The sequence below is a fragment of the Oncorhynchus keta genome, chromosome 37 (assembly GCF_023373465.1).
Source record: "Oncorhynchus keta strain PuntledgeMale-10-30-2019 chromosome 37, Oket_V2, whole genome shotgun sequence".
Classification (NCBI taxonomy): Eukaryota; Metazoa; Chordata; class Actinopteri; order Salmoniformes; family Salmonidae; genus Oncorhynchus; species Oncorhynchus keta.
The window spans coordinates 15,967,175-15,980,613 of record NC_068457.1 but is presented as its reverse complement, the minus strand read 5'-3'; the positions used below and the strand labels follow the sequence as shown (position 1 = coordinate 15,980,613).

The 13,439-nt window shown below is 40.4% G+C and overlaps 1 protein-coding gene across 4 annotated transcripts in view; it reads right to left on the bottom strand.

The window, feature by feature from the left end:
- Positions 1–3,655, bottom strand: part of LOC118374186 (sodium channel protein type 2 subunit alpha-like) — a 42,575-nt gene extending 38,920 nt beyond the window's left edge. For 2 of the 4 annotated variants that reach the window (XM_052499260.1, XM_052499259.1), the window contains exon 1: positions 3,368–3,655. The gene's annotated coding sequence lies outside the window, so the exon portion shown is untranslated. The remainder of the gene's footprint in view (positions 1–3,367) is intronic. The other 2 variants (XM_052499262.1, XM_052499261.1) reach the window with 1 other exon arrangement.
- Between the last annotated feature and the right edge of the window lie 9,784 nt (positions 3,656–13,439).

The following is a 13,439-nucleotide window of genomic DNA, read 5'->3' as shown; positions in this document are numbered from 1 at the left end:
TAGAACAAAGCCTGTACCTTAAAGACAACACATATTCAGAGGCCAGTGAGGGCAGTGGGGGCCTACCTGTCTGGGAGCAGGGGCCAGGGAATACGACTGTGTTCCCCCACCGGCTCCTCTCTCATCACATCTTTAACACTTTGATCCTCGTCACAGAATGGCACTACTGACAAAACCTTCATTGTCAGTCTTTACCATGTAATATTTCTGAAACAATGAAGGAGCTGCAGTTGTGTCACCTAGCAACCCTAATATTGTCTAACTTATGAGAAATGGCACGTACAAAACAGTGACACGGCACCCAGCATACACTTCCACAGGGCTCCTAGGCCAGCCGAGGAGGGATCTCATTTGCATTCATCAGGTTAGCACCATTTGGTTTCTGATTGCTGTTTGAGCAATAGACACCAAAGTAGTAGGTGTTTTCAGAGTTGAATAGTGTTTCTACAGACTATAAGTAGCAATTCAACTAACCATCTACTGACCCTAACCCTTATCCTAACCCTAAACTTAACTGTTACCCTTATCCTAGCACTAACCCTTACCCTTACCCTAACTAGTGTTCTAAACCTAACCGTAACCTTAGCAACCAGTTGCTTATCAACAGATAGTTTGTTGATAGTATGACCCCTGTTTGAGCATCTACAGATGGACAATCTAAATAAACTGTGCCAGAAAACACCTATGTTCTAATTCATGGCATGGAATAGGCGTATAAATTAGGAATTACAGTGACATCATACTGTTGAAGTCGGAAGTTTACATACACCTTAGCAAAATACATTTAAACTCAGTTTTTCCACAATTCCTGACATTTAATCCAAGTAAAAATGCCCTGTCTTCGGTCAGTTAGGATCACAACTTTATTTTAAGAATGTGAAATGTCAGAATAATAGTAGAGAGAATGATTTATTTAAGCTTTTATTTCTTTCATCACATTCCCAGTGGGTCCGAAGTTTACGTACACTAAATTAGTATTTGGTAGCATTGCCTTTAAATTGCTTAACTTCAGTCAAATGTTTCGGGTAGCCTTCCACAAGTTTTCCACAATAATTTGGGTGAATTTTGGCCCATTCCTCCTGACAGAGCTGGTGTAACTGAGTCAGGTTTGTAGGCCTCCTTGCCCAGGACACACACTTTTTCAGTTCTGCCCACACATTTTCTATAGGATTGAGGTCAGGGCTTTGTGATGGCCCTGGTCCTTAAGCCATTTGACCACAACAATTGAAGTATGCTTGGGGTCATTGTCCATTTGGAAGACCCAGTTGCGACCAAGCTTTAACTTCCTGACTGATGTCTTGAGATGTTGCTTCAATAAATCCACAGAATTTTCCAGCCTCATAATGCCATCTATTTTGTGAAGTGCACCAGTCCCTCCTGCAGCAAAGCACCCCCACACCCAACAACATGATGCTGCCACCCCCGTGCTTCACGGTTGGGATGGTGTTCTTCGGCTTGCAAGCCTCCCCCTTTCTCCTCCAAACATAACGATGGTCATTATGGCCAAACAGTTCTGTTTTTGTTTCATCAGACCAGAGGACATTTCTCCAAAAAGTACGATCTTTGTCCCCATGTGCAGTTGCAAACCGTAGTCTGGCTTTTTTATGGCGGTTTTGGAGCAGTGGCTCCTTCCTTACTTTTGTACCCATTATTTCCTCCAGCATCTTCACAAGGTCCTTTACTGTTGTTCTGGGATTGATTTGCACTTTTCGCACCAAAGTACGTTCATCTCTAAGAGACAGAACGCGTCTCCTTCCTGAGCGGTATGACGACAGCGTGGTCCCATGGTGTTTATACTTGCGTACTCTTGTTTGTACAGATGAACGTGGTACCTTCAGGCATTTGGAAATTGCTCCCAAGGATGAACCAGACCTGTGGAGGTCACAACCTTTTTTCTGAGGTCTTTGCTGATTTCTTTAGATTTTCCCATGATGTCAAGCAAAGAGGCACTGAGTTTGAAGGTAGGCCTTGAAATACATCCACAGGTACACCTCCTATTGACTCAAATTATGTCAATTAGCCTATCAGAAGCTTCTAAAGCCATGACATCATTTTCTGGAATTTTCCAAGCTGTTTAAAGGCACAGTCAACTTAGTGTATGTAAACTTCTGACCCACTAGAATTGTGATACAGTGAATTATATGTGAAATAATCTGCCTGTAAACAATTGTTGGAAATATTACTTGTGTCATGCACAAAGTAGATGTCCTTGCCAAAACTATAGTTTGTTAACAAGACATGTGTGGAGTTGTTGAAAAACAAGTTTTAAATGACTACAACCTCAGTGTATGTAAACTTCTGACTTCAACTGTATATCCTATGGTTCTTTGTACTTTAGCCGATATCTGTGTCACTGTGTCCTAGCTAGCTTTTCCCATGGGGAACTTCATAAATACATCTGCTTGTGTTCTAATGACACTGCTCTGATGTGTGAGTGAATCGACAGCACCTCATCTAAGAGCCCTATGAGAGGTTTGCTAGACCCTATGCTAGTACACACGCCCACAACTAAACCAGTCTCTGGCGGCTTGTTTTGCCTGGAGTCAAACAACACCGCAGACACTGATTATTTCTATACTCTAACGATGAATTCAATGGTATCTCCAGTTCTAGCATGCATAGTTAGCTATACATTCTGGTACGTTAGGGTTTCGAATGGACATTACATTTCCAAAGACAGTTCAAATCAAAAGGTAGTCCTGGGTGGACGGCATTTATCCAAAGAATGTTTCTAATGTCGACCTCCACATTTAAAAAAGGTTGTTTTAATATGATGATGTCTGTCTGTGATAGGGATAAAGAAGCTTCGGGAATATCATACTCAGAAGGTGATCGATATCACAGCTGGAATTTGTCAGATCTGTTCACAGACACACGAATCCCTCGAGACTTTATGTAGGCTGTTATCAACAAAAGTATGTACTCAAGACATATATTAAATCAATACATACTGCTATTATATCAATACATTAAACGTGACATATGAGTAATAGTAACCGTTCATATTAGTATGTATTGCTGCGTTGCCTAATTTTCTCTGAACACGTCTGCTGTCCATGGTGCTGAAATGTGAAACAACACGGAAAACACCAATTTGTGGCTCATACGCCCAACGGCAGACAGAAACCAAATGGTAAGCTACTAACAGAGACACAGGTAACCACAACATACAGCCGTTTTGTCATCATGAAACGCATAGCCAAACACACGAAGGTGTGAAACAAGTTAGGAATCGATTGATGGCTAATACATCCGTCTAGACAAGTTCAGTGGTTTGCTTTTAAATACATTTATGTAGTCTTATCACGAACAATAAGCACAGGCTACAGGTATAATCTGAAAGAGAATGTGAGGCTAGTAGCCATACCTTAATTGTCGTGGATTCAAAACGAGCAGGGGAGGCGGCAGCTGTCGCCATATTGACGTATCCGTGTATTTCCTCGAATTGACCGCTTCTCATTTGTAACATCTCCGCCCTGCCACCACCATCTGACACGCACATACGTCTCCAAAAACCGAGTCACTCAGATCATAGTTGGAAAGAGCGAGGAACATTTAAGAAACAACAGTGGCCATCTCTCTCAATCACCACAATTCCCGAAAACAGTGACGTGAGTGACAAAATCTGTTCCCAAGCGCGCGTCACCGTGAAAAACCCAACTGAATGGGTGTGAATGGATCTCTTAACAGTGCCAGGGCGTTCCCTTACCCATACCAGTTGTTTATTCCTTGTAATGGATCCACTATAGATCCTGTTAGCTGAAATATGGATAAACGTTGGTATTTTGCCACTACATTCTCTATGTAGCAGTGTTTCATCTATAGACATGGGAATATCTTATTTCCATGGCACTGGAGTCATCTATCCTAAGTAAAAGCCTAAGAAGCAGTTTAGCCGTCTATTTTTACATTATCGAGACATGACCGCAAATGACTCAAGCTATTTGTACAATATCGATGGGAAATATTATCGTGATCAACGTTTGCTCAATGAGTTCGTGTGTTTGAGTAACACACATTTAGAGACAACAACAGCCCTACCAATTTTGATAAATGCATTGCTAGAAGTGTATATGTCAATTTAAGGCAAATCTGTTAAACAATAGGCTTCTTGTAATTGATATGTATTACAACAAATTAAATGATCTAATTGCGACACCCACGTATAAAAAAGTTAGGCCATAATTTGGAGATTATAAGAAAGAAGCATAGGAAGGTAGCCTAAATAATAATTGATTGTCATTTCACTCGGTTTCCCCAATGAGAACACCCCGTGCTCCCCCTGAGCGCAAACGCCCATGTCTATGTCTATGGGCACAAGCACTGTTCATGACCAATCAACATCTTGAACCCCATTGAAAACCTGTGGTTTGAGTTGAAGAGGTCAGTCCATTAGAGCAGACGAAAGATATCAAGTATCTGGAAAGATTATGTCTGGAGGAATTGTCTAAGATCCACCCCAACGTGTTCTCCAATCTCATAAAACATTTGACAAAAAGGCTGTGTTATTATCCTCGCAAGGGGAGGGTGCTAGAGTATTGAAAGCAGGAGTGTTAGTCTTTTTCGCTCATCTTTTTCAAGGGTGCCAATAATTATGGATCTGGCTTATTGCCAATGATATCTCTCGATGTCTGAAAGGGGGCGCTGTTTTAAAGTCACCGCACAGTCATTTTGGTACTCCACTCCATTGTAAAAAAAATAAAAAATGCATTTATTAATGTCTACATTCGTTTTTGACAAGTCTGTTCGACAGACACCTTAATGCATACTTTTATACTATATTAAGTGAACGTAACATGATTTTATTTCATGTATATAAAACATATTTCTTTAAAAAAACACATTTGAGAGTGTTAATGATACTTTGCCCACTACAAAAAAAAATGAAATACTTAAGTACATGCAATTTTCTAATTTTATTGACATACTGTTGTATTCCTTTCATTCCTATGGAGGACCGCTCCTTCTGGGGAGTGCCAATATGGCGGCCGGTCGCTTCAAAGCCTCTCATTGGCCAATACATATCATCAACAATCCAGGTTGTCATTGGTTATTGTCTTGTAATGTTTGTGTGAATGTTTTATGAAATCCAATAATATAAATCTATAAAAAAATATATATTTGTAAGTCTGGGATAGACTCTATTAAATAGACCACTCTCCTACTTCTCAGCCAGTGATGCTTATTTTCAAACAGCACCTAGCAACACATTTAGGGACGTTTAAAATTTATTTTGAACTTTCATCAACTTTTGAAAAGTGACTCAAACGCTAAAATGCAGGCATTTTCTCTATAAATTACACAAAAACGATTTTCTCTGTCACACACTCAGTCACAACACACGTGCCTGGCTACAAAAGTGCATTGTGAGTGACGTCGGCAGCATGCGCTCAGCTCGTGCACAGCCAGAAGCAATTTCAGCTAATTTCAAATCATTGTTGGCTGACTGCAGCAGCAGTGGTAGGGGTTCGACGAGCCAAACCCAATGAATATAGTTGGTCACGAATGTTTGATCTTGAACAGAGCTTACAACATCAATCAACATGCCTGTTGGATCCTGTATTTTACATTATATCCATTACCATATATATGATTGAATATTATCTGCTGTTGCCTTGTGTGGATGTATGTATGTGTTATGCAACATAGCTGACTTGAAACATTGTTAAAAGCTTCAAGGCCATCGGCCTTTCTCATGATGGAAAAGTAGCATGAAGACAGGAACTGTTCAATGAGTTGGGAGGGGGGCACATTCAGAGCGGGGTGTTGCGAGAACAAGCGGTCTTTTGTTAGATAACAGGAGCCAGGTGCAAGATAACGGTATGGAGCATGAGAGCCTGGATGTTCCTCACAAGCAAGTTACATCTATCAAAGAAGCGCCAAGAGGCGGGGACCCGCCTGAGCGCCTGCAATAGGCTGAGCAAGTTTAAACCACGCCCAGTCTCTACTGTGATAGGCCAACAGACGGGTTGGAACTATGTCTATCACAGTATAAAGAATACTGTTTTACATACGTCTTGTCAGTTCTCTGTTCTGCCTGCGTGATATTACAGTGAGCCCGTATATACGAAATTTGCATTTGCCATTTATTACTTAGCTAATAAAAAATACATAGTATAAAATCGGTGACTCATTGTTATATTTATCCTGATACCAGATTTGAATTTACGCCTTAATCAAAAATATACCGCCAGAAGTACAGAAAAGAGTCAAAAAAAGTACAGAAAAAATGTCAAATCATATTTTTTGCCGAGATGGCCAGTCAATTTGTGTAACGTTATTGTGTCAAACATACCTACTTGTTAACAAAATTAAGGAAGTTTCCTTTAAAATTATTCATAAATATTATCCTGCCAACCACTATATGAAGAGGTTTAGAGGAAAACATCAACTCAAATAGCTCCTTTTGTAATGACCACCCAGAAACAGTTGTGCATCTTTTTTGGCATTGTATGCATGTAAGAAAACTGTGGCAAGACATCAGTAGGTTTATAATTGAACACATTTATGAAGATTTTACACTATTGTGGAGAGATGTACTGTTTGGATTCTTTACATACAATAGAAATAAGCGGAATCATTTTTATGTAATTAATTTCATTATTCTTTTGGCCAAATTTCATATACACAAATGTAAATTTACAAACAGAAAACCACATTTTCGTATCCTACAAAAAGAAATTGAACTGTATTTTAAGACGGTTAAATGCTCTACTAACAAAAAAGCTGTTAGAATTGTAAGTATATGCATGTCCCTTAAGGTCATTGTGTAATTGTAATGTGATATTGTACCCCCTAGCTCGATTGTCCATTGTTTGTAATCTATGTATGCTTGTGTTCCCTCATGTGCTTTATGTATTGATTTGTTGTTAATAAAATAAAATAAAAATGTAATTAAAAAAACAAACAAAAACTACGTAATTTAGCAACTTTTAGCAACAAATCAACCTGCCGCTCTAGCCATTTACTGTGAAAATTAGTTGGCAACACTGCTCTCGGCTGCTGCTTAGTCACTACATGACTCCGCCTTCCGCGTGTTCTCGAGACGGTTCGAAGAAACGTAAATCTATTGTAACGGTAGGCTATTGCAAAAATACGCACAACACAAACTGGTTCTCTAGTAATTTCGTACTTTTTTTCAGGAGGGGAGTTACATGCAGATATTTAGGGCAAGCTATATGTAGCCTACACAGCATATCATACAAGTAAGTCACAGACAGATAGTCAATAGCGAATTTAATGTTTAAACATTTTTTTTGCATCTTTGCAAACATTGGCTAAACTGGAGGCATATTGTTAACTATATGGCAGCATAACTACAAAAATTACACCACTACACAAAACGCTAATTGTTTTTGTCCAAATGCAATGTGTAGACTGCTTCTTGCTTGTGCTACGGCAATATCCGTTACAACAGACAGACCGTTGTATGTAGACTTCATATACAGTGAGCGGCAAAAGTATTGGGACAGTGACGTTTTGTTGTTGCTGTTTTGGCTCTGTAGTCCAGCACTTTTGATTTGAAATAACACAATGTCTGTGGGGTTAAAGTGCTTAAAGTGCAGACGTCAGCTTTAATTTGAGGGTATTTTCATCCATATCAGGTGAACGTTTAGAAATTACAGCACTTTTTGGACATAGTCCCCCCCATTTTAGGGGACCAAAAGTATTGGGCCAAATTCACTTCTATGTGTATTAAAGTAGTCAAGTGTAGTTGTATTTGTTCCCAAATTCCTAGCACGCAATGATAACATCAAGCTTGTGACTCAACAAACTGGTTGCATGGGGGAACTATGTAACAAAAAGTTTCTAAACGGTACACCTGAAATGAAAGCTGTCAGTCTGCACTCATTGTATTATTTACAATCCAAAACTACAAGAAATGTGTCACGGTCCCAATACTTTTGGAGCTCGCTGTATATTTTTGGAACGTTCGTTAAAATCGCAGCTGTTCAGAAATATGAGGCAGAGAGAAAAGGCTCCATCATCAATCATATCGATCTAATCGGTTGAGGCTTCAGAAGAGGGTGAGTAAAGAGAGAAACATGAATGTGTGTGAATAACACATGCACAGTATGGGATTTGGATCCTTAGATTTGAGAAATAAGTTTCCAGAAGGGAGGGGAGCAAAAACAGTTTTCGTAGCCTCGGCCTGTAAAGAAACTCCAGCTCACTGGTGATCTTGATCCTCCACAACTGCACCAATCTGAAAACACCAAATATAATGACAGAAATCATATTAGATGATTTTGCTTCCACCGATCCAGCTGTTTCATTCAGAACAATGCAGAAGAAGAAGGATAGGACACAAGGTCAGGGTGCCACTGTAGACTATTGGGACGCAGGCTCTCTGTCAGATGGGCTGTAGTGTAGTGTGGGTGAAACAGGCTACAGATCTGTCTTCTTAGCACAAGCCATACTTGAGCATTCTACAGAACTACACTGCCAACGAAAGAGCGACATGTGTTCCCTCTGAAGTGGCACTCAGGGAGAACCGGCAAGCTGTGTGTGTGTGTGTGTGTGTAGAGGGAAGCACGATAGCATGTCTATACCATTTTATCACCTTAAGTGTAACCCCCCTGTCATTCTTGCATGTCCCTGCCCTCTGCTGGTGAATGTGCATTTTTACTTCAAGCCAAGAAAGCACATCTCCATCAAATACACTCTAACCCCTCACATGCCAAAATATACCTGAATATAACACAGAACATGACATTTTCGTTTTTTCAATGCTGTCATAGTGAGTAAAAGGCTGTAGTGTTGCCCTTGTGGAGTGTGACTATTTGACTTTCACCTGGCTCATCAACGTTCCTGAAGCTGCCTGTCATCATGGTTACACTGTTCTCTTCTCATTACCGTCTCAGTGATGAAAGTAATACGTGTGAGTTTCTGTCACATACACGCCGTGCACACAGACACAAAAACACACACAGACACCTATACACATACATGTGCCTTTTGGAAAGCGCTAATTGTTTTACTTTAACCCTTTACGTTTTCCACATTTTATTATGTTAAAGGATTACTCTAAAATTGAATAAATAAAATGTTTCCATAATGAATCTACACACAATACCCCATAATGACAAAGTGAAAATAGTTTTTTTGAAATGTTAGCAAATTTATTTAAAAAAACAGAAATACCATATTTACATAAGGGAAAGGGGAATACCTAGTCAGTTGTACAACTGAATGCATTCAACTGAAATGTGTCTTCCGCATTTAACCCAACCTCTGAATCAGAGAGGTGCGGGGGGCTGCCTTAATCGACATATAGAAGTTTGGAACCACCAAGACTCTTCCTAGAGCTGGCTGCCCTGCCAAACTGAGCAATTGGGGAAGAAGGGCCTTGGTCAGGGGGGTGACCAAGAACCCGATGGCCACAGCTCCAGAGTTCCTCTGTGGAGATGGAAGAACCATCCAGAAGGACAACCATCTATGCAGCACTCCACCAATCAGGCCTTTATGGTAGAGTGGCCAGACGGAAGCCACTCCTCAGTAAAAGGCACATGACAGCCCGCATGGAGTTGGTCAAAAGGCACCTAAAGAACTCTCAGACCATGAGAAACAAGATGCTCTGGTCTGATGAAACCAAGATTTGGCCTGAATGCCAAGCGTCACGTCTGGAGGAAACCTGGCACCATCCCTATGGTGAAGCGTGGTGGCAGCATCATGCTGTGGGGATGTTTTTCAGCGGCAGGGACTGGGAGACTAGTCAGGATCGAGGGAAAGATGAACGGAGCAAAGTACAGGGATTCTTGCTGAAAACCTGCTCCAGTGTGCTCAGGACCTCAGACTGGGTCCAATGTTCACCTTCCAACAGGACAACAACCCTAAGCACACAGCCATTCCAAGAGTGGCTTCGGGACAAGTCTCTGAATGTCCTTGAGTGTCCCAGCCAGAGCCTGGACTTGAACCAGACCGAACATCTCTGGAGAGACCTGAAAATAGCTGTGCAACGATGCACCCCATCTAACCTGACAGAGCTCGAGAGGATCTGAAGAGAAGAATGGGAGAAACTCCCCAAATACAGGTGTGCCAAGCTTGAAGCGTCATACTCAAGAAGTCTCGAGCTGTAATCGCTGCCAAAGGTGCTTACTTAAGTAAATGTGATAATACCGTTTTTTTATGTTTAACATATTCACAAAATATGGGGTATTGTGTTTAGTTTGATGAGGACAAAAACATTTATTCCATTTTTGAATAAGGCTGTAACACAACAAAATGTGGAAAAAGTGAAGGGGTCTGAATACTTTCCGAATGCGCTGATTTATTTAAAACTGTTAATTTAGTCAGATGGTAATGTTTTCTGACTAACCTCCATTTTGCTGGTGGACATGTGATCAGGTGATTGTTGGCATTTTTCTGCTTTACCAAATGAGGAGAGTTACAAACTACACACCAGTCAGAGTTACACTTAAACTACATATTTTTTTAATAAGAGCTTTGCAATAGTCCTTTTTGACTTTCAATGATGCGCCATCTCTAATGAACCATTGAAAAGTACCACCAGAAAAGTACAAAGATCTTTTATAGCCAAGATACACCCCTCTCAACTTACATGACGAACCACAGATCGTAGGAACAGTTTACAAGGTTAAGATTTGTATGAAAGATATCTATGAAACATAGCAGACAGTTAGTGCTTTGCCAACAGTTCTCATTGTAAAGATCAGTGTCTGGCCCCCTCCTACTCCAAACCGGAACCCGTCTCACCCTGGTACGGTATAGCACAAAAACATTACCTTTACTATCTGGAATGCTCTTTAGGTTTTATTACCCAAAGACATCGTAAATCTCCTCTGTCAGTGCTATCTCATAGAGGCCCATCCTCAGTGGAACACACACACAATACTCTATTCTGTCGAATGTAACAACTATTATAATGTAATACAAGCATTATAACAATTTTACAAGCATTAAAACATAATCTTGCAATTTTCCCCGACATTGTACAGGACAGGAATCCAGTAGGAGTCTAGGGGCTACACACACAAGCCAGAGTCAAAACTTCCAGAGTTACCTCTGACCTATTCAATAAACTGTCTTGAGTAAACAGTGCATTGAGATGTTTTTAAAGGCATGCGGGAAAACAGAGGAGGAAAATGAGTTCATATTAAGGGCTTTATAATTACTGACTCTATTTCCTCACCTATTGATAAGACTATTCACTATGGGGTCAGGGTGCAAAGTTTTTCAGAAATGTTAGTCAACATGGCCGCCACTGTTTTAAGATGGATAAGTTTAGATCTGTGTGTCTAGGCTGTAATAGTAGGAGAAATGTTGATTATTATTCTAAGACAACCATTTAAAAATGATAGTGTGTGTGTGTCCATCTCACAGATTTCACTATATTAACATGAGTGCACACCAGATAAGTGACAATCGATTTGTTACAATGAAATGTAGCCAATACAACACATTTACATAAGTATATATTTACTAACTAACTGGTGCGGGGAATCTTCACTGTTTAACCACCAAAGAAGGTTACACGATTACATTCAATGTGGTGGACATGTGTTCCTCTGGGCTTAATTTGATTAAACTCCTACTTGGTGAGTGACTGCTACTGTGTAAATTAAACTTTAGTATAGGGACAATGTCCATCGCCTGCCATAGTCCAATCTGACCTTGTGTTATAGTGTTGAACCAAGCGGAGCCTCCGAACAGTAGATTTCTACTCCCTCAATGGTGCTACTTTGTCTCCATAAATCACAGGCAAGGGTGTGTGTATTCATTAGTTGCATTCCGTTGCAAAACCTTTTGTCTGTTGCATAATGCTTTGCAAAATAAACTGTTACTGTCTCCTTTAGGTGTGATTGTGTGGGGGTGCTTTGCTGGTGAAGCTGTCTGTGATTTATTTAGATATCTTGTCTAGCATGGCTACCACAGCATTCGGCAGCGATACGCCATCCCATCTGGTTTGCGCTTAGTGGGACTATCACTTGTTTTACAACAGGACAATGACCCAACACACCTCCAGTCTGTGTAAGGGGTATTTGACCAATAAGGAGAGTGATGGAGTGCTGCATCAGATGAACTGGCCTCCACAATCAGCCGACCTCAACCCAATTGAGATGGTTTGGGATGAGTTGAACCGCAGAGTGAAGGAAAAGCAGCCAACAAGTGCTCAGCATACAGTATGTGGGAACTCCTTTAAGACTGTTGGAAAAGCATTCCTCATTAAGCTGGTTGAGAGAATGCCAAGAGTGTGCAAAGCTGTCATCAAGGCAAAGGGTGACTACTTTGAAGAATCTAAAATATACAATATATTTTGATTTGTTTAACACTATTTTGGTTACTACATGATTCCATATGTGTTATTTCCTAGTTTTGATGTCTTCACTATTATTCTACTATGTAAAACATAGTAAAAATAAAGAAAAACTCTTGAATGAGTGTCCAAACTTTTGACGGGTGCTGTATATGAATTTGTACAATACAAACTCTTGTTTTCATTTGGAGTAAAGGGTTTTTGTTGCATAACGTTTTGCAACAGACTAAACCGCAGTTGACCAACATGGCCCAGGCAGGGTTGCATTTCATTATGTGCTTGGTCTATTCTGAGTATATTTGCTCCTTTTTAAAGAGACAAAAAATAAGTGTGAATGTAAGTGTTTAACCTATTCAACTAGGTGCTCTGATTACCACCAACATTCCGTTGTGTACTTAGTAGAGGCAAGAATGGAACGGCTATAAAATATAACGTGTTTTGGTTATGTCATTTAGATGTTCACAGGAGCCCCCAGCCTATTCTTCCACATTGAGTGGAGCGCAGGCACCCCCAAATTGTTGGAGTCCAACAGCTATGAAGCTTACTAGCAACTCATTCATATAGGAACGTGGTGACGAACAGTCACTCAGAGCTGCTGAGGAAGGCATGCATCGTTGAACTCACTTCTGTAAATACTCTGGGGGATGTCTGATATAGACCAGGGGTTTGACACTTTGCAGGCTGGTGCTCCGTTTTGTCAACCACGCGTGCCCCAAAACCTTGAACAATACGATTGTGTGCATCGCGGTTGGTGCGTGAATATTACAGTAGGTCTCCCTTATTTTGACGAACGTGTCCAGAAAATCCGTTTCGATGTTGTCTCGTAAGCAGATTCATGTTGTTGTAGTTTGTATATCTTTTAAACGAGAATAAGTATAAATGTACGTGGCAGTGACATTAAAATATTTAATTTAGAACTAGTGTGCCAAATGCGCACACAGTCAAAATCCAGTCATTGCCAGGTGGTCAAGTCTGGTGACAATTTCAAATTAAAACAATCTAAATGTAGTTACTCTTGCTGAGTAAGTCTTGTAGGATAAGTCCATGTTTTTGTCGGAGAAAAGGAGGATAACTGTTTTACGGTCTGTGATATACTATATATGCAAAAGTATGTGGACACCCCCTTCAAATGAGTGGATTTGACTTTTTCAGGCACACCTGT